We start from the raw sequence: 22,966 nt of genomic DNA on the forward strand, positions 1-22,966 counted from the left end.
AACAAAGTTTCAAAACAAACAACTAAAAGGAGGCATGGAGAAAACAAACATAAAAGGATGAATTAAACCTTTCCAATCCGAAGAAATAGATAGGCCCAAAGTAGTCTTTGACTACCAACCTAAGGACCTCTATGAAGAAATCCAGAATTTCCCACAAACCTCCTATGAAACTCATAATTTAGACTTCAAAGCAACCTGTTGGGTCCCTATAATACTAGTGATTACCCCATTACTATTGTAATTATACCCCTTATTTATATTGTTGTGCCCCTATTACCCCCATGTTGTTATTCCTGTGCCCCATAGAACCCATCTATTGTTATTTTTGTGGCTTTATATTATTATTGTTAGGTCGGCTGGATTATATTGTGACTCCTTAGACTCCTATATATAGAAAGGGGGTTTTTTCATTTGTATTATCCAAGAATTGTTCATTTATGTAATGTAAAGGAGGTTGCCCCCTCGAAGAGGCTGAATTCTAAGGCGTTGATCTATCTTTTCTATCTTTTCTTGAGCTGGTTTCATAACATTTGGTATCAGAGCTTTGGATTCTAGGGTTTCGCTGCTCCAAACAGGTCATCGTGGCATTTTCGCTATAACTTTTTTTTTCTGTGACGTTTCAGAAGTCGCAAAAAAAACCATTTGAGAAGAAATCGCACTGAACCTTGGGTCCAAATTTCATAACTTTTCGCGCGATATTTGCGGAGATATGATCTGAGGAAGTTGGTCTTTTTGCAAACTCCTGAATTACATTCAAAACAGGTGACCTGGGGAAAATCGTCATAACTTTCTCTCTGGGGATCAGATTGAAATTTCGTAAGAAGGTACAGAAAGGGGACGGACTGTAGTTTCTTGTATGCATGTTTCAGATTCAAAGGTTGAAACAGTGACTCTTGGAACGTCGTACAAGTTCGCTCTACTGAACTAGTCTAAAAGCAAGTCACTATGGGAGATTTTACATAACTCTTCCTTGGAGAATCCAATTTGGGTCAGACTTGTGGCATTGGAAAGAGGACGTAGAAGGATACTATAGGTCGCAATTTCAGAACTGGATGATCCGAATTTACAGAGATACATCAGATTCAATATCAGGCTTCTATAAAGTGAAAAAAGGTGTGTAGTTTTTTTTTTTAATTTTTGTGTAAGCTTGGTTTAACGGAATTCAAAGGGCATAGTAAAGCATTATTATCGGTAACTGATGCCCCGAGGAAAGAAAATGCAAACACCTAGTAAGGAACCTGAAGCTCTAGCATGACTCATGAAGAAGAGAAAGAAATGCTACATGATATATCAAAATTACAAGAACAAGTGCAACAAATGTCACGCTCACAAAAGCTAACAGAAGCTAAGATAAGTGGCGTGGAATCTAAGATAAATGGCGTGGAATCTAAGATAAAGGGCATGGAAGCTAAGATGGATGATTTGAAGACAGATTTGAAGAGAGACATGGCAGATTTGAAGACAGACATGGCAGATTTGAAGACAGATTTGACAAATTTTCTACAAGAAATACTTACTAATGGTGAAAAGGTTGTAAAGGAAACTCATGATGTGAACAAAAGCAATGTTAATCATGATTCCATAGACGCTAATGTTGGATCGAAGACCCACCATATTCCAAAAATCGATATGAGGAAGTTTGATGGCAAGGATCCCGCCACATGGATATTACAGATGGAGCAGTTCTTCGATCTCAATAATGTGCAAAACACACAAAAGGTACGTATGGCAACTGTATATTTGGAACCAAATCAGTTTGTATGGTATCAATGGCTTTGCTCTCGTAAAAAATTTATCACTTGGGCAATTTTTACGGAAGAATTGATAGCACATTATGAAGATAAAAAACAACACTTTTTTTAGCCAATTGATAAGTCTCAAACAAAAGGGTTCAGTAATGGAGCACATTGAGGAGTTCCAAAAATTGAACATAAGGGTAAAAGATATTCCAGAGGAGCATAGGATTGATGTGTTCATAGGGTCTTTAAAGGATAATATCCAACATGATGTTCGCCTTTGGGAACCTGATTCATTAGAGAAGGCATTCAGGTTAGCAAGAAAAATGGAAAGCAAAATTATGGCAACCAGGAAGCATACCACTCACAACTATAAAGACGGAAGTGTTGTTGCCCCTAGTCTTCCACAACCTATAAGGTTGACACCACAACAATTGGAAGAAAAAAGAGCAAAAGGGCTTTGTTACAGTTGTGATAGCAAATACACTAAAGGTCATAAGTGTGCTGAGAAGAAATTATTCTACATAGATTGTGAAGAGGAAGAAGAAAAGGAGCAAGAAAGGTCAAAAGAAGAAGATATACTCCAGGAACAAAGCCTAGATGAAGAACAAATAAATCCGACCATATCTTGTAATGCATTGGCGGGAATTACCACTCCTCAAACCATCAAGATAGAAGGACAAATCAAGAAGAAAAAGGTAATAGTGTTGATTGATTCAGGAAGCACCCACAATTTTATTCATTGTAGGGTAGCAAAAGAATTGAATTGCTTCCTATATCCAGCACCAGAGTGTCAAGTGATGATTGCAAATGGAGGAACAATAAATTGCTCTGGAAGGTGCCATAATATCAAGCTATCCATGGGAGAATATGTATTGACTAGCCCAATGCTTTCCATTCCAATGGGAGGTGCTGATGTTGTACTAGGAGTCCAATGGCTACAATCCTTGGGTACAATAGCTTTTAATTTTCAAGAACTTTTCATCAAATTTTCTACGGAAGGAAAGGAAGTTGAATTAAGGGGTATTGCAGGGAAACCAGGAAAGATAATCAGCTCTAATGGTATGACAAAGCTTCTAAAAAAGGAGCAAAGAGGTGTAATTGCACAATTATGTTCGCTAGATGTTTCCACATCGGAATCATCTATTTCTCCAGATCTCCAAAAAGTCCTGGACAATCATTCCAAGGTATTTGAGACTCCCAAAGGTCTCCCACCTATGCGTGATCATGATCATGCTATTCATCTGATTCCAGGAAGTGTTCCTCCAAACATCAGGCCGTACAGATATCCCTATGTCCAAAAAAGTGAAATTGAACGTATGGTTGCAGAAATGCTAGAGGCTGGTATAATTCAACCAAGTCAAAGTTCTTTCTCTGCTCCAGTAGTATTGGTGCACAAGAAGGATGGATCATGGCGCATGTGTCCGCATTATAGGGAGCTCAACAAGCTCACTATTAAAGATAAGTTCCCCATTCCTGTCATTGATGAATTACTGGATGAATTGCATGGATCAATTTACTTCACCAAGTTGGATCTTCGTTCGGGATATCATCAAATCAGAATGAAGATTGAAGACATTCCAAAAACGGCATTTAGAACTCATGAGGGTCATTATGAATTTTTGGTCATGCCTTTTGGCCTTACCAATGCACCTTCAACATTTCAAGGTTTGATGAATTCAATTTTCAAACCATTCCTTAGAAAATTTGTGTTAGTATTTTTTGATGATATACTAATCTACAGCAAGTCTTGGAAGGATCATGTTGAACATGTTGACAGGGTGCTACAACTATTGGAGGAGAAACAATTATATGCAAAAAGATCCAAATGTTTCTTTGGAGTCCAGGAGGTGGAATATTTGGGTCATATTGTATCTCATGAAGGAGTTAAGGTAGACCCTAGCAAAATTAAAGCCATTAAGGAATGGAAAATCCCCACATCCATAAAGCATCTGCGAGGATTTCTTGGGTTGACAGGGTATTATCGCAAGTTTGTTAAGAATTATGGGAGAATAGCAGCACCTCTAACAACATTATTGAAGAAAGATGCATTTTCATGGACTCCGGAAGCAACAAAGGCCTTTGAACATCTTAAAGAGGCAATGTGCCAAGCACCCGTCTTAGCTACACCGGACTTCACAAAAACCTTTATTGTGGAATGTGATGCTTCAGGAAATGGAATTGGTGTTGTTCTAATGCAAGATGAAAGACCCATTGCTTTTGAAAGTCGTCCAATCAAGGGAAAGTTTTTAAGCAAAGCTATTTATGAGAAGGAAATGTTGGCAATACTCCATGCACTTAAGAAATGGCGACCCTACCTAATGGGAAGACACTTCAAGGTAAAAACGGATCATGATAGCCTTAAATACTTTTTAGAACAAAGATTATCCTCTGAAGAGCAACAAAAGTGGGTCACAAAGATGTTGGGTTATGACTTTGAAATCATCTACAAAAAAGGGAAGCAAAATGTGGTGGCAGATGCACTCTCAAGAAAGGATGAGGATGTGGAAGCATTGTTGTGCGCCATTTCTATTATCCAACCAGATTGGATAAACGAAGCAAGGGAGGAATGGAAGAATGATGAAGAAGTGTGGGCACTTATTCGAAAGCTACAACAAGATTCCAGTACGTCTGATACATTTAGCTGGCAAAATGATTCATTATGGTACAAAGATCGCTTATACCTCTGTAAGAATTCCCAGCTAAAACAAAAGATTCTTATGGAATTGCACACTTCTCCCTTAGGAGGGCACTCAGGATTTTTAAAAACTTACCACAGGGTTAAGAAGGAATTTTTTTGGGATGGCCTTAAATCAGATATTCAAAAGTTTGTGGTGGAATGTTTGGTTTGCCAACAAAATAAAGTTGAAACAATTAAGACACCGGGTCTATTACAACCTTTATCCATTCCAAGCCAACGTTGGGAGGAGGTTTCAATGGATTTTATCACAGGTTTACCCAAGTCTGAGGGAAAGAGTGTCATCATGGTGGTAGTTGACAGACTTACCAAGTATGCACACTTTTGTGCATTATCACATCCATTTAAAGCCAGTACAGTTTCTACTGCATTTATGGAAACAATTCAAAAGCTACATGGAAACCCAAAGATTATTGTAAGTGACAGAGATCCCATTTTCACTGGAAATTTTTGGACAAAATTATTTTCTTGTCTTGGTACTCAGTTAGCTCATAGCTCATCTTATCATCCTCAATCTGATGGGCAAACTGAGATAGTAAACAAATGTTTGGAAGGATATCTTCGTTGCTTTGTATCTGATAAACAGACACAATGGGTCAAATGGTTGCCTCTGGCTGAATGGTGGTATAACACTTCCTTCCATACAGCAACAAAAATGACCCCATTTATGGCACTTTATGGGTATCAACCACCATCCATCACATCATATTTAAGAGAAAATTCTAAGGTTCAGGCAGTGGAACATCACATCGAACATCAACAACAAGTCCTCCAACTCTTAAAGGATAACCTCGTGTTGGCACAAAATAGAATGAAACAACAGGCAGATCAACATCGCAGTGAAAGAAGTTTTGATGTAGGTGATTGGGTATTCCTACGGCTACAACCATATAAGCAAATGTCCCTAAAGCAAGCTAAGAAGGATAATAAATTATCACCAAAGTATTATGGTCCGTACAAGGTGTTGCAAAAGATTGGTACTATGGCATACAAATTGGAGCTTCCTGCAGCTTCTCGATTGCACCCAGTTTTCCATGTTTCATGTTTAAAGAAGGTTATAGGTGACAAGCTCCCAGTTCAAACAATATTGCCAAAACTTGATGAGGAAGGAAAAATTATATTGGAACCGGAAGCAGTCACAGAAACAAGAACTCGACAGCTACGAAATCGATCAATTTCAGAGTATCTTATCAAGTGGAAGAACTTATCAGCTGAAGATTCCACATGGGAGGATGAGAATTTTATGCAGAAGTATCCATAACTACTCAAGCATTGAGGACAACACTTTTTTGAAGGAGAGGGGCATGTTGGGTCCCTATAATACTAGTGATTACCCCATTACTATTGTAGTTATACCCCTTATTTATATTGTTGTGCCCCTATTACCCCCATGTTGTTATTTCTGTGCCCCATAGAATCCATCTATTGTTATTTTTGTGGCTTTATATTATTATTGTTAGGTCGGTTGGATTATATTGTGACTCCTTAGACTCCTATATATAGAAAGGAGGTTTTGTCATTTGTATCATCCAAGAATTGTTCATTTATGTAATGTAAAGGAGGTTGCCCCCTCGAAGAGGCTGAATTCTAAGGCGTTGATCTATCCTTTCTATCTTTTCTTGAGCTGGTTTCATAACACAACCTTTGGAAGAATACTAAATGAAATTAAGCAGACGACATATCCAAACCCTTAGTTGCTAGCATTGTGACCTAGGATATCAGACACAAAGCTCCATACTAGAGCCAATGAAAAGCATGAAACTAGGATTGGAACCACAATTATCTAGTCTGAAATAACTTTTCCAATAGAAGACTACACCAACAAATCTTTGATGTGAAGACTTAATCAAAATCTGGCGTAACCAAAGATGATAACCACCAAATTCCTCATCATTCGCTACTTTAGCACCTACCCCATGAGACAAAATCCCATCTTCCTCCTACAATAATATTCTCAAAACTTCAAATTGTCGACAATGTTTTAAGGGTGGCATGTGTGGGGATACCATAAGTGTGATGCCCATTACATCCCACCTTTTGCTAAATAGCATAATATTTCTTTATTAAATTGACATATATGTGTTATAATGCTTGGAATGTAGCAACTTGCATTTATTGACATCAATCATGAATCTAGAGGATGGTTTGGAAAAACAAGTCCCCTCCTTTTTTTTTAAGTTCCCTCATCCATTTTAAAGGCTTGGAAAGGGTGTCCACTTACCAATTTAGAACCCTTTGAACATGGAAACACTTCATATACTCCAATTGAAGAACCTACTATTTTTATTCTAGCTATGAGATGATTCAACTAACTATCAAATAAGGTTTGCTTATTATTCATTTGATCAATGGTTATGGATGAGCCCCAATAAATATCAAAGTCTTCATGCTAGTTGCATTCACAGATAATAGACCCTAAATGAGAGTGTATACCTCTACCTAGTTGTTTGTGGTTGTCCCTAGACCCCATTCATAAATCAATCTTGTTTCCCTTTTGGATCTAGGATTATTCCTCACCACACCTTCTATCCCTCGCAATTTTTAAAAGTGTTAATCTATGGTAAATTTGTAAAAAAAAAATTGTGAGAATTTTAAAGTTCAAATATTTTTCCCAATGTTTAAATGTAGATTTGAAATGAGATCCCTTACAAATACTTTACATATATTTTATTCTAAAAAAAAAAAAAAAAAAACCATAACTTTGTTACTATAAACAAGATTGCATAGTGAGATGTTAAATGCATTCAAAATTGCTCTTATAATCATTGGCCTAAGTATTCATCTTACATGTCCGCTTAAGCATAACTGTAAACTATAATAGGAAAATTACATCTATATCCTATTGTGAAAAAGATCATTCACAATTTATTTTCCTACAAATGTCCTTTGTATTATACAAAAATATATAGCAATATAAAAATATCCAAGGTTCATGTGTGTATTCAAATGAGTTCCTATCTTTGAGTTCAAAAATAATCTACGTTCCTCAAGCCACTCCTAATCCAACTTTTGATAGTCCATTCATTATCTTGTTCTTGTCCTTGTATATGTGAGACAAAGAGATGTGTGAGAAAGTTATAAATAAAAGTTATGCAACATCAAACAAAGGTTACAAGGTGAAATTTCTTGTGGTTGTTTCCTTTCACACCCATTGTATAACCACAAGTGAGACACGAAAAGTTTGAACTTGAGATATTCAAAACTCTTGGGTCGACCTCAATACTAGTTTGAGACCCATCAACTCATAATAGTTAGTTATCCCCTAACTAGTTATGACTTCTAATGAAATGTTATTATTTAAATAAATATATAGCATTTCTCCTGCTCCACTCTTTGGAGGGATCCCTTGAGAGGCACCATCAAAGTATGCCCATGAGATGTCCTTATTTATTACCTCTTCTTTCAAAGTATGAGTAATTTTGTTTTTCTTGTACTTGTGGCTAAGGATTTAAAATGTTTTGAGCTTGCACAATGCATTAGAGAGGTAAATTTTATTTTCCCTCAAATAGCTTCAAGTTCATAGCCAACAAGGCTCCCCAAGGTTTGTTTAGAGGAAGGGCTCTAATCTTTTCCGTATGTTTTTTTTCACACTTGATGCCAAAAACCTCTCCTATGTCTTCACTTGCCGAAACATTTTTCAACCTAATCATTCTTTCTACCTCATTCAATACCTCCTTTACCAACTTGCTAAATCAAAGAATTGCTAACCAATTGAATATTGAATCAATCACTTTCTATATTATTAAAACATCGTGAACTTGTTTTACAATATTCTGTTAGGCCCCTATACTACTAGTGTAACCCCTTATTGTTATTAGTACACCCCCCTTATTATTTTGTTGTACCCATATAGTTACTATTATGCCCCATAGAAGCCTACTATTGTTATTATTGTGCCCTTACATTATTATTGTTATGTCGACTTTGATTATATTATGACCCCTTATACTCCTATATATAGAAAGGGGGTCTTGTCATTTGTATCATCGAATAATTGTTCATTTGTGTAATGTAAAGGAGGTTGCCCCCTCGAAGACGCTGAATTATAAGGCATTGATCTATCTTTTCTATCCTTTTGTGAGCTGGTTTCATAACATTTGATATCAGAGCTTTGGATTCTAGGGTTTCGCTACTCCAAACAGGTCATCGTGGAATTTTCGCTATAACTTCTTCTTTTTTTTTCTGCGATGTTTCAGATGCTACAAAAAAAAACCCATTTGCGTCAAAATCGTTCTGAACCTCGGATCCAAATTTCATAGCTTTTCGCACTATATTTGCGGAGATCTGATCTGAGTAAGTTGGCCTTTTTGCAGACTCCCGAATTACATTCCAAACAGGTGACCTGGGGAAAATCGTCATAACTTTTGTTTTGAGCATCAGATTGAAATTTCGTAAGAAGTTATAGAAAGAGGACGGACTATAGTTTCCTGTATATATTTTTCAGATTCGAAGGTCAAAACAGTGACACATGGCACTTCATACAAGTTAGCTCTTCTGAAAAGGTATATAATCAGGCCATCTTGGGAGATTGTGCATAACTCTTTCTTAGAGAATCCAATTTTGATCAGACTGGTGGCATTGGTAAGAGGACACAGAGGGCTACTGCAGGTCGAAATTTCAGAGCTGGAAGAGCCGAAATTACAGAGTTATAGTTGTTTCAAGATCGAACTCCTAAAATCAAGAAAAGGTGATATGAGGAAGTTTGATGGCAAGGATCCAGTAAATTGGATACTTCAAATGGAGCAATATTTTGATCTACATGGTGTACCACTGTTACAAAAGGTATGTATTGCATCTTCATATTTAGAAACGGATCAATTTTTATGGTATAAAGGGCTTTGTTCTCGTAAACAACTTGTTATGTGGTCAATTTTCACGGAGGAAATGATAGCACATTATGAGGATCCAACGAAAAACACCTTCTTTAGCCAATTGATAAATCTCAAACAAAAGTGTTATATGGTAGAGCACATTGAGGACTTTAAAAAATTGCATATAAGAATACATGATATTCCAAAGAAGCAAAGGATTGATGTCTTCATAGGGACTTTAAAGGATAACGTTCAACATGAGGTTCGTTTTTGGGAACCTGATTCATTGGATGAGGCATTCAAGTTGGCAAGAAAATTGGAAGCGAAATTATGGCAACAAGGAAGTCTAACCCTCACAACTATAAAGATGGAAGTGTTGCTTCTCCTAACCTTCCACAACCTACAAGGGTTACACCACAAAAATTGGAAGAAAAAAGAGAAAAAGGGCTTTGTTACAATTGTGATAACAAATACATTAAAGGTCATAAGTGTGCTGAGAAGAAATTATTTTACATTGATTGTGTAGAGGAGGAAGAAAAGGATCAATAAACGTCAAAAGAAGAGTATATACACCAAGAACCAACCCCAGAGAAAGAAGAAATGAATCTGACCATATCTTGTAAAGCATTGGAAAGAATTACCACTCCTAAAACTCTCAAGATAGAAGGACATATCAAGAAGAAAAAGGTAAGAGTGTTGATTGATTCAGGTAGTACCCATAATTTTATTGATTGTAAGATAGCCAAGGAATTGAATTACTTCCCATATCCAACACCGGAATGTCAAGTGATCGTTGCAAGTTGAGGAACCATAAATTGCTCTGGAAAGTGCCATAATATCAAGCTATCCATGGAAGAATATGTATTGAATAGCCCAATGCTTTCCATTCCAATGGGTGGTGCTGATGTTTTACTAGAAGTTCAATGGCTACAATCTTTGGGTACGATAGCTTTCAATTTTCAAGAACTTTTCTGGAAATTTTTTTGGGAAGGAAAGGAAGTTGAATTGAGGGGTATCGAAGGAAAACCGAGAATGATAATCAACTCTAACAGCATGAAAAAGCTTCTAAATAAAGAACAACGGGGTGTAATTGCACAATTATGTTCAGTAGAGGATCCCACATCGAAATCATGTATTTATCCAAATCTCCAAAATGTTTTGGACAATCATTCCAAGGTATTTGAGACTCCCAAAGGCCTCCCACCTATTCGTGATCATGATCACGCTATTCATTTGGTTCCACGAAGTGTTCCTCCAAACATTGGGCATTACATATATCCATATGCCCAAAGGAGTGGGAACTCATTCAAAAGTTGCAGAAGATCCCAGTTCAAACAGTATTGCGAGAACTTGACAAGGAAGGAAAAATCATATTGGAACCTAAAGCAATCACAGAACTGAGAAATCAAAAGCTACGAAATAGATCAATTACAGAGTATCTCATCAAGTGGAAAAACTTACCCGCTGAAGATTCCACATGGGAGGAGAAGAATTTATACAGCAGCATCAAGAACTACTCAAGCGTTGAGGACAACTCTTTTTGAAGGAGAGGGGCATGTTAGGCCCCTATACTACTAGTGTAACCCCTTATTGTTATTAGTACAACCCCCTTATTATATTGTTGTACCCATGTAGTCCCCATATTGTTACTATTGTGCCCCATAGAAGCCCACTATTGTTATTATTGTGCCCTTACATTATTATTGTTATGTCGGCTCTGATTATATTATGACCCCTTAGACTCCTATATATAGAAAGGAGGTCTTGTCATTTGTATCATCGAAGAATTGTTCATTTGTGTAATGTAAAGGAGGTTGCCCCCTCGAAGAGGCTGAATTATAAGGCGTTGATCTATCTTTTCTATCTTTTTGTGAGTTGGTTTCATAACATATTCCTTGCCTAGTTCTCCATAAAATCAAGAGCTATGTACTTTCTTGTTTTTTCATACACCCATGGCCATGTTCCTTGTACTAGTCTCCAAAAGTTTTTTATTTGTGAGTGCTTTGGAGAAGCGAAAGGGGTTCATTGCCCCCAACCTCCATTTGCTTTTGGTAAAGCTAGTTTTTTCCAAGAAGCTAGAACAAATTGTTTCTTCTATTCATCTCCTAACAAAATGAATTTATGGAACAATCATCTAATAACTTCCATAACACATTTTGGGCACAGACAAGCAATAAATAGTTTATTGGAATTACTTCTAGGGTTGCTTTTACTAGCACTAGACATTCCCCTCTAGAGAGCCATTAATTATAGCATGTAATAAACTTTTTTTTCTACATTAGCAATTAATAATTCCCAATTACATTTTTTTTATGAGTTTGGCTTCAAATGGAAGCTTAAGTACTTCAAAATATCTAGATCTACCGTCTCATAATGAAAAAATTGAGTAACATAATTATTTTCTTGCTTAGTTATATCCCATAGGGAGATCGTAGATTTTTCTAGGTTAATGTCATACCTGTCACCATACAAAATAAATTCAAATTTGCTTAGAACTTCTAAAGTACATGTCTTGTGACCTCACATGAAATTAGAATGTTATATACACTCAGATGATGTGTCATATTACAAGATATTGCAATATTTACCCTTTTGAATCTTTGATTTTATGATGCCTCTTTTATTAACTTGCTCAACTCCTCATTAATTAGTAGAAAGAAGAGAGAGGATAAGGGACACCATTGTCTAAGACCTCTTCTTAGCCTAAAGAAGGGGGATGATGCCCCATTTATTAAAATAACAAATGATATCATCCAAGCAAAAAACTAATGGTAAAAGCCCAAATCTGTAAGAATAAATGCAAGGTAGAGAAAACTTACCCTACCATATATGCTTTGGATAGGTCTAGTTTAATCACCATTGATCTTTTGTTCATGACTTTGATTGAGTGAATTTATTCTTGGGCTATCCCAATTTCCTCACAAATTTTCTTTCCTTTCAAGAATCCAAATTGTTCACCAAAGTATTTAGCCAATTTAATTTCCTTAAATTGTCAACATAAATTATCGACCAGGGTAGGTATACCGATGAAGCACAAGTGCACTATATGTGCTAGAAGTTATTTTATGTCGTTAAGATATATATGTTCTTGTTAAAGTCTAAACTTAGAATTAATATGAAGATGGTATTATTGATTATATTAAGGAATTGCTCCTTAAAGTTGTTAGCTACTTATCTTAGAAAAAAAATCTCTATTGAATCAATTTATGGATGGTTTAAGTGTGATTCTAAGCTTTACTCTTGTTAGACTGTTTTGGATTTTATCTCTAAATTTTATGCTGCAACCAAGCCTAAATTACTATGTGCTAAAGAGATCTATTCTATCAGATTGTAAACGACTAATGTCTGAATTTAATTGTCAAGAAAATGACTATCACTCTTTTACTCATTCAACTTCATTCAAACAAGTCATAAATATGATAAATTGAAAAGCAACTACGCTATGAAAATGAAACAATTGAACTACACTAGGTAGAAAGCAAAGAAAATGATCAATTTGTACCAGATAAAAAACAAATGACATAACAGAATTAAGCTAGGTATGAAGCAAAGGAAAGTGCTTATGCAGATAACGATTTAATTGCGAATTCCATCATACTGCATTTCAAAACACAAAACAGAGCATCTACAATAACGCAATTAAAGAAATCTATGTGCAATTGGTTAAAGACATGTACTGGACGTAAGGGCCCTCCATGAAACAGTCGACAATCTCCAATCAACGCAGTATGGAAAACATAAACCAAGTCTATTACTCACAAACAAGTTTAACAAGATGTTATCAAAATTTACATATATTGACACACACCCAAAACACAGAGCAACCATTGCTTTTATAATACTTCTTTGTATAACAGTACGAGAGTGTCAAGCCTACATATCTTTATTTCGACCCTATAAATCAAACTATATCACTAAATAATCGATTTTCTATTTGGAAAAGCAAATCGATAAGATTTCGTGAAAACTCGGTCTCTGTCTCGGTGACAATCTTGCAGTTGACTTTGAGGTTGACCGTGTTATGGTGTGATCTTCTTAAAGGATTGGCTCGAGAGAATAGGAAAGCATCCATGTGGGGATCCTTCCTCATCCATCCATATCTTCCTTTACTGAGTTAGAGAATTTGAACCCTGTTAACAATGGAGGTAGCTGCAGAAACAAGCCAATTCCGTAGCCAAATGCATACTTTAACAAAACAATAAGGTATATAGACAAATATGAAGAAGAAGACATTGAAGTGCTTACCTTTAAGAAAACCTTGTGTCTATTGCATTATTTAGGTGATAGGTATAGGAAGAAAGGAAGAAGTATAGGCAAAAAGGGTGTCAAGGTAAGACAATCCTTGGACTCTACATTCCCCCATGCTGGAGGTTTTGTATGTCCTCATACAATTCATCATTGTCATTCTCTTGTGCCTTCTGATTATCGCCTTCAGGATTCACTTTCTTCTTCTTTCTGGCAACCACTGGCATCCTTGGTTTCCTCATGAGGATTTTATATTTTAGGTTGATGATTTCTCTTTGCATTGCCTTGTTCTCTTTCTTTAGCTTTTTGTTCTTTTTGTACCACAAACTCAAATGAAGGATAAGGTTGTCACTCTTTGCAATTTGAATCCCATTTTGTGCTTTCAATGTCTGATTTTCATTCTTGAGATATATGTTCAATGTCCCCAACTCAAAGATTTCTTGCTTTAAAACATTAGATGTTGAAGGTTCTTGTGGCTCATTGGACTGATTGCTTCCTTCTCCAGGACTTTGGATTGATTCTTTAGTTGTTTCTTCCTTTCTTTCTAATGACTCTATGTAGTCATAAATCTCTTGTTGAACAGGATCAACACCTGGACTGTGCATTGGACTTTTCAGAGGTGAACTGCAAGGTGGTGATGACACTCTTGGTGATATTTTGGTGATCCTTCCTTAGAACCTTTAGGGTTTTCAGTTGGCTCATTCTCCTCGAGATCAATATACTACGTAGCTCTTAAGACTACTTGTTGCATTGTGTTCAACCTCGTACTCCTCCTTAGTCCCAGGGTTTGTAATCCCTGTGCTTTCCTTCTTTTGGCTTTTGGTTTTTCTTGCTGAGGAAGGGTCTCAGTTTGTGGTAAATCTTTTGTTCTTTTGCTAGCTTTCTTCCTTCTAAGATTTCCCCTTCTCATTTTCTACAAAATATCCACTATAGGCAGTTCATCTTCTGATAATTCCTGTTGAGACTGGGGTTCTTTTATTGTTTCCACTGTTCTCTTCTTTCCCCTGAGGACTCTACTACTGTTGGGTTGTTCAGGAGCTTTTTCTTCAAAATGGTTTCTTACCAGGAATTTTTTCTAGTTATCCCCTACACTCTGAAGGTGGAACTCAACCAAGATCTTTACCAATCCATGATGATACATGGTAATGTCTATGAATTGAATCTTCTTTTGAACATTCATGGACATTTTCTTAAGATTATACAAGAGGAAATATGGAAGATTCATCTGGTGTTCCTTAAGAAAATGCATCATTATCCTAATGTGGTAGAAATACATGTATCCAAACCGACCCTCACAAGTAGTAAATTTCTGAAGTACAAGAAGTATATTCCTCCATTTACTCTTAAGGGCTATACTAGGAATACCTATCTTGAAGACTGTGGTATCCATGTTTGGATTTTTCAGGAAGACTCTCCAATCTTCTCCATTGATTCCCCTGTTTTTGAACCATTTCTCTCTGCTTCTGGGCAATTCAGTAGCTTCTATGATCAGAGACTCCATTATAGGGAACTTAATGTCTCCTATTTCAACCTCTGTTCCATAAAATGAGCGTGCAAAAGTCTTCGTCACTTCCCTGTGGAAACTATCGAATTTCTCTATGAATTGTAACCATTGTACTTTCTACAACAACTCCCTGGTCTGAGGATATCCTTCTAAGAATTTCTTTCCTACTAGCTCGGTTCAGACAATAACACCCATTATGGAGGATGCTTCGTCTCAAGGACTGCTTACTTTGACATGAGAAATGGTGTTGGTAGGGTTTCGGTTAGTGGCGGAGAGATAGAAAGGCTATATGAATTCGGAGAAATGGAAGAACATGTGAATTATAATGAAGGTTGTGGGAATGAATTTGACCGTTGGAGCACATTCAAAATAATGATTCGGTGATTTACTTCAACCGATTCAGAATAGGGACAAGACAGGGGTTTTAAGTGGTGGTTTATGATGATTTTGACAGGCGACCTTCACCCTTAGTTTGCAATGATTTCGTTTTATTTTGGCAATGCTATGTCCTCTTAGTTCATATATGCAATATATTAATCCTCATTGTTAAATTAAAGTATCACATACCTTTGATTAACTTTGCTAACCTTAATTGTTCTTTGATATCTCCTGCAGGTACTTTGCACTGTCAATTATCCTTCAATTCGAATCACCAAGTGTTCCTGTCAAGTGGCTTCAAAAATTTATTAGGGCTGCAGAAACTTGTCCTAGCTGCAAAAACTTGTCTGAGTTGCGGAAAGTTGTTGATTCTGTAGCTGAGAAAAAAACTTTAAGAAAGGAACTTTATTTTTGAAAAGAAAATTTAAGGTGCCAATAGGAGTTGGTTTTCACTTCAAATTTTCTGTATAAACATGCCAACAACATGTTGGTTTTCATGTTTATACCTCTTATTATTATTATTATTTATTTTATTTTATTTTATATCTATATATATATATATATATATATATATATAAATAAATAAATATACATATATATATATATATAGATATAATTTATTTATATATATTTTTTTTAGAAAAATAAAATTGAGTAAAATTTCTAAGGTGGAAAAGAAGGAGAACTCTTTTCAACCATCTTCAATTCTAAATTATCTTGGAAAATTTTGACAAATTCTTCTTTTGTCAATGGCTTCTAATAAAGTCTGAGTCGATGTCCATTTACTAAAAGGAATTTTCTCTTCATCAGTAGTCCTAATTCTAACTGCGCCATTGTCAAAGACATTTTCAACTTCATAAGGTCCAAGCGAGTGGGTTTGGAATTTCCCTTGAAAATTTTTGAACTTTGAATCAAAGAGTAATGCCCAATCTCTTGGATCGAATTTTCTTTCTTTAATGTACTTGTCATGCCATTTGGATCTCTGTTGTTGAACTAGGTTGGTTCTCTGGAGGGATTCTTGTCTTATTTCATCAAGCTCATTAAGTTGTTTCATCCTTTGCTTTTGTGCTTCTGATAGGTCAAGATCTAGCGGATTGTTGTTTTATAAGTCCAAATTTGGAACTCTATTGGAAGTAATACTTGCTTCCCATACACAAGTTCACAGGGAGTATGTCCTGTAGTACTTCCCCATGTAGTTCTATAAGCCCACAAAGTTTCTGGAAGCTTTTTTGCCCAGTCCTTCCTGTGTAAGTGTACACTCTTGGTAAGGATTGCTTCAATCACCTTATTTGTAGACTCAACTTGTCTATTGGCTTGTGGATGGTACGGAGTAGACTTTTGATGTTTGATTATGTACTGCTCCACAAGCTTTTGCACTAATCTAGATGTGAATTGTGTTCCTTGATCTGATACAATTTATCTTGGAACACCAAAACAAGTGAAAATATCCTCAAAAAGAAATGAAACTACAACATTTTCAGTAGCAAAAGGAAGTGCTTTAGCTTCTACCCATTTAGTGACATAATCAGTACATACTAGAATATATCTCTTTTGCTTTGAAGGTGGGCTGATTGGTCCAACAAAATCTAGTGCCCACTTTTCAAACGTTTCAATGAGTACCTGTGGTTGTAATGGCGTTTCGTTTGAAAGTGTGGGTTTTCCCATTCTCTGACAACTATCACATATTTTAACATATTCCTTGGTATCCCTGGAAATGGAAGGCTAATAATATCCTAAAAGTAAGATTTTATAAGTAGTTATTATGTCATAAAAATGTCCTCCACATGGTTCATCATGGCAAGCTTTAAGTATTTCTGGTATTTCATCCTCTTGAACACATCTTCTAATGATAAGCTCTGGTCCTATTTTGTATAACTTCATTTATCCATGAATGCGATGTGCTATTGTGGACTATTCTCCTCTTTTCTCTAGGAGACACATGAAATGACATTTTCCCTGTAGCTAAATAGTTAGCAATATCTGCATACCAAGGTGATTTAGTAGATACTGCAAAAAAATATTCATCGGGAAATTTATCCTCTAAAGGTTGATCACTATTATCATTTTGAATTTTAGATAAAAAGTCAGCAATTGTGTTATGTTTTTCGGGCCTATCTAGAATGGTGATGTTAAACTCTTGTAACAATAAGAGTCATCTGATTATTCTCCCATTAGTGATTGGTTTATTCATTAGGTATCTAATGGCAGAATGGTTTGTGTGAATGAAAGTTTCATAGCCAGTTATATAATGTCTGAATTTGTTAATGGCATGAACTACAACTAAAAACTCCTTCTGAGTTACAATATAATTTAACTCTGCAGGAGTCAAATTTTTACTGGTATAATAGATTGCATAAGGGGTAAGATCTTTTTTCCCTAACACAGCTCCTAAGGCTGAATCTGAAGCATTAGTTGAGATATGGAAAGGTAATTTCCAATTAGGTCCATTTAAAATAGGTGCTTCAGAAATTCTTTTTTTTCAAAGTTTCAAAGGTTGTTTGACATTTAGAATCCCATTTGAATTCACAGTCCTTGGTAAGAAGTTTAAAGAGTGGAGGTGCAATTTTTGTGAAGTTTTCTATGAATCTTCTATAGTATCCAGTAAAGCCAAGAAAACTTATAACATCTCGTTGGCAGTTTGGCACTGATAACTTAGAAATGACTTCGACTTTAGATGAGTCCACCTTAATTCCATTTCCTGAAACATGGTGACCTAAAACGATTCCTTTGTTAAACATCATGAAACATTTCTCATGACTTAACGAAATATTTGTTTCCTTACATCTTATTAACACTTTTTCTAAATTTCCAAGTGCTTCATTAAAAGAATCACCATAAACTGTGAAATCATCCATGTATACTTCCATGCAGTCATGAATAAGATCAGAGAAAAATCTGAGGACTGCTCTTTGCAATGCTGCTAGAGCATTGCATAATCCAAAGGGAAGTACTCTGTAAGCATAAGTTCCCCATGTATAGGTGAATGTGGTTTTATCTTGATCTTCAGGTGCTACTTGAATCTGGTTATATCCACTAAAACCGTCCAAAAATGAAAAATAATTTTTCCTTGCTAATGTTTCTAAGACAGGTAGTGGAAAGTGGTCTTTTAATGTTGCTTTATTCAATTCCCTGTAATCAATGCATACTCTCCATTTTCCATTTTTCTTTGGAACGATTACTAAGGGTGAAACCCACTGACTGTCTGATATCGGATAAATGAAATTTACATTTAATAGCTTTTGCAATTCCTCCTTAACAATTTTTTTTAGATTTGGGTTCATTCTTCGTTGTGGTTGTCTAACTGGTCTTGCACTTTGTTCAATGTAGATATGATGTATGAAAGTTTTAGGATCAATTCCTCTCATATCAGTGTATTCCCATGCAAAAGCAGAAGAATGTTTCTGTAAGATTTCCACCAATTGATTCTTTTGTAGTTCTTCCAAGTTTTCATTAACATTCAAAGTTTTACCTGGAAAGATTTCTATTAAAGAATTCCCAAATTTTTCCATAGAGAGCAATGATACTTGTCTAGATGAGAGATATTCATTTCGACTACGGTCATAATGTGAGGAAGATTCATTATTTTCCAATAGATTTAAAATTTGGTCTTCCTCTCTTACTTACTTAGTAGTAAAAACAGGTTGTATATCATCTTCATCATCTATCCATTCTTCAATTTTTGTTTATATTATTGTTCTTGGAGGAGGGTATAATGTAAATCTCTGTAGAATTTCCATCTGAAATAAACATGTCACCCGATTGACAATCGATGAAAGCATCAATTGTAGCTAACCAAGGTCTTCCTAGGAGTAATGGATGTCTTACTAGATTATTCTTGGGTGTTAAGACCATGAAATCAACAGCATATTCCCAAGAATCTAAGGATACACAAACATCCTCCAATACACCATCAGGTTTGATCACATACCTATCTGCTAATTGTAATAATGTTGGTGTGTATTGCAGGTTAGGAAGCTTAAGTGAGTCCATAACTTGTTTACTCATTATGTTTATGGCTGCTCCTAGATCAATCAGTGTGTTTGGGATTTCAGTTCCATTGATGTGAATTTTTACAATGGGGCTTCCTGGATCTAAATATTTTTGAATTGTCGTTTTCCCCATCATGATGTCTGCAATTTTTCCAACTAATTGAATTCTTTTTATGTCCTTTCTTTTTCTTCCTGATCTTTGAGTACTTAATTCCTTGATTGTTTTCGCAAATATTGGTATTTCTTTTATGGCTTGTAATAAAGGAATTTTGATACAGACATTTCTTAATTCATCCAACATATCATAATCAGGCAATGTAATTTGTTTTTCTACTCCTTCATCAATTTTCAACCGTTCAGGGAAAGGTGGCCTAATTGATACCGAGGGTTGTTCTATGATAGGAGTATTTATTGGAACATTTTTTGTTTGATTATTTTCTTTTTGAGGGAGAGAGGTCTCTCCTTCTTCAGATTGATTTTTATCTTTTTGAAGATTTGGTCTCGTTTCCTAAATAACAACAGGGGGTTTTCTTTGTAACACTCTTCCAGACCTTAATTGGACATTATTTAGATCTAGTGGAGTTATTACATAAGTTTGAGGATTTTGCCCTTCCATGTTGTACACAGGTTGTTGTGGTATTTTATTATTAGGATTCGGAAGTGGTTGAGCGGGTAGTTGATTTGGTTTTTGTGGAAATGGTAGGGAGAGCTGTGGGTTTTGATTTTGAACTTGGATTTGAGGTAATTGATTAGCTTGGGGAATTTGATTAGATTGGGGTAGAAATTGTGGTGGAAGATAGGATGGTGAATATTGTTGATATTGAGCATAAGCCCCATAAGGACTTTGCCATCCTTGATTCCAAGATTGTGATTGTGGCTGAGCCCAAGGCTGCCAAGATGGATTCCAATTATTTTGTGAAGACTGAGCAAATTGTTGTGGTCTGAAGCCTTGTGGTTGATTTGGTTGAGAGTTTTGCCATGGTCTCTTGGCTATAAAGTAGAGAGGGTCTACTTGTTCTGGTATTCCTTCATCATTAAATACAACCTTGAGACCTGGTAAAGAAGGACATTCCTTAGTATCATGCTTATCTTCACATATGACACAAGTTTCTATAGCCTTTGAATCTAAGGGACACTCTCTTAGTGCGTGTTTCTTTCGACATCTAGGATAGAAAATAGATAATGCAACATTTTCATATTTTTGCTTGTTCTGTATTTTAAGGGTGTTTATTTGTTCACTTAGACTCCCTAAAATATCTGTCTTGAAGGTATCAAGCAAACTTCCTAATTCTGCCTTGCTGACTGTCCCATTTGCAGATTTATTAATTCTTGATAAGAGAGGGTCTCTAGGAATCTTTCCAACTCGTGCTTTACCCCTTGAGATATGTACACATAAATCACAAATATCTGCAAATGGTAATTGAGAAATATCTCCTTTCTTAGTTAAGTTAAGGAGATCGATCCATTCATCTTTAATAGCTTTAAGCAGAAGGGCTTTTAGAGTTTCTTCATCCAATTGTCCATTTTTACTCTTTTAATATTGTAGACAAATCTCTCTACTAAGTCTTCAAGATTCTCATCTTCCTTTTGTGTCATTTTGAAGACTTCATCTTTAAGATTACTAGGCATACAATAATCTCTATATTTGCCTATGAAAGCCTCTTTCATTTGTTCCCATGTTCTTATAGAATGCGTCCCTAAACTCATGAACCATTTTAATGCTGAATCCTTTAAGGTAGCAGGGAACAATTTTAGTTTTTGAGCATCATGTAGATAGTCATATGATCTGCATAATACTTCAAATTCGAAGAGAAATGTCTTTGGGTCTTCATTTCTTTTTTCATGGAAATTAGGAAGAATTGAGGGTGATATTCTCTTCATTGTGAAATTTGTATCTTCACCAAGAATGTAAAATCCAAAAAGATCTTGGTTTCCTCTACCTCTACCCTCTCCTCTTTTCTTATCTCCACCTCCTCCTCTACCTCTACCTCTACCTCCTCCAATCCTATTTTCCTCACCATTGACATTGTGTACCTCGCCTTCCCCTTCTTCAGCCATGACAGATTCTTCAGAATTAATATAGGGTTCTTCTAGTTCTTCTATCAATGGTTGTTCAAAATAAGTTTCTTGTTCCTGTTCTTCACTAGGAACTTCTAATTCTTCTCCCAAAATTTGTTCACCAGTGGAGGATAGAAAAACTACTCCTGTAGTTGGGGATATAGGATTTTCTTCAATTACAGCTTCAATAGATGAAGTAGGTGAAGTTCTGGATTGGATTTCTGATCTTGAGACTTCAGGAAGTCTTTGTCGACCTGCAAATGGAATCTGGGTTTGAGTAGGTGGTGTGGAATTTCGAAATCGAGGTGAAGTGAGTGGATTTGTGGGAATTAAACTTCTTCCTCGTCCTACAAATCTACCTCTAGAGTCTCTATCCCTACGCATATCATGTTTTGAATTAATGAATTTTTATTTTTTATTTTTAACTTCTATTTGTACTTCCCCGACAATGGCGCCAAAATGTCTAACCAATTTAATGTCCTTAAATTGTCAACATAAATTATCGACCAGGGCAGGTATACTGATGAAGAACAAGTGCACTATATGTGCTAGAAGTTATTTTATGTCGTTAAGATATCTATGTTCTTGTTAAAGTCTAAACTTAGAATTAATATGAAGATGGTATTACTGATTATATTAAAGAATCGTTCCTTAAAGTTGTTAGCTACTTTTCCTAGAAATTAATTTCTATTGAATCCGTTTATGGATGGTTTAAGTGTGATTCTAAGCTTTACTCTTTTTAGACTGTTTTGGATTTTGTCTCTAAATTTTATGCTGCAGCTAAGCCTAAATTACTATGTGCTAAAGATATCTATTCTATCATATTGTAAACGACTGATGTCTGAATTTAATTGTCAAGAAAATGACTGTCACTCTTTTACTCATTCAACTTCATTCAAACAAGTCATAAATCTGATAAACTGAAAAGAAACTACATTATGAAAATGAAACAGTTGAACTACACTAGGTAGAAAGCAAAGAAAATGATCAATTTGTACCAGATAAAAAACAAATGACATAACAGAATTAAGCTAGGTATAAAGCAAAGGCAAGTGCTTATGCCGATAACAATTTCATCATACTGCATTTCAAAACACAAAACAGAGCATCTACAATAAAGAAATTAAAGAAATATATGTGCAATTGGTTAAAGACTTGTACTGGACGTAGGGGCCCTCCACGAAATAGTCGACAATCTCTAATCAACACAGTATGGAAAACATAAACCAAGTCTATTACTCACAAACAAGTTTAACAAGATGTTCTCAAAATTTACATATATCGGCGTGCACCCAAAACACAGAGCGGCCATTGCTTTTATAATACTTCTCTGTATAACAGTATGAGAGTTTCAAGCCTACATATCTTTATTTTGATCCTATTAAATCAAACTATATCGCTAAATAATCGATTTTCTATTTGGAAAAGCAAATCGATAAGATTTCGTGAAAACTCAGTCTATATCCTAGTGATAATCTTTCAAATGACTTTGAGGTTGATAGTGTTATCGTGCAATCTTCTTGAAAGATTTGCTCGAGAGAATAAGA

Source organism: Pinus tabuliformis, chromosome X (assembly GCF_031772625.1).
Source record: "Pinus tabuliformis cultivar Carrire ecotype Pingquan chromosome X, CPIR1, whole genome shotgun sequence".
NCBI classification, from domain to species: domain Eukaryota; kingdom Viridiplantae; phylum Streptophyta; class Pinopsida; order Pinales; family Pinaceae; genus Pinus; species Pinus tabuliformis.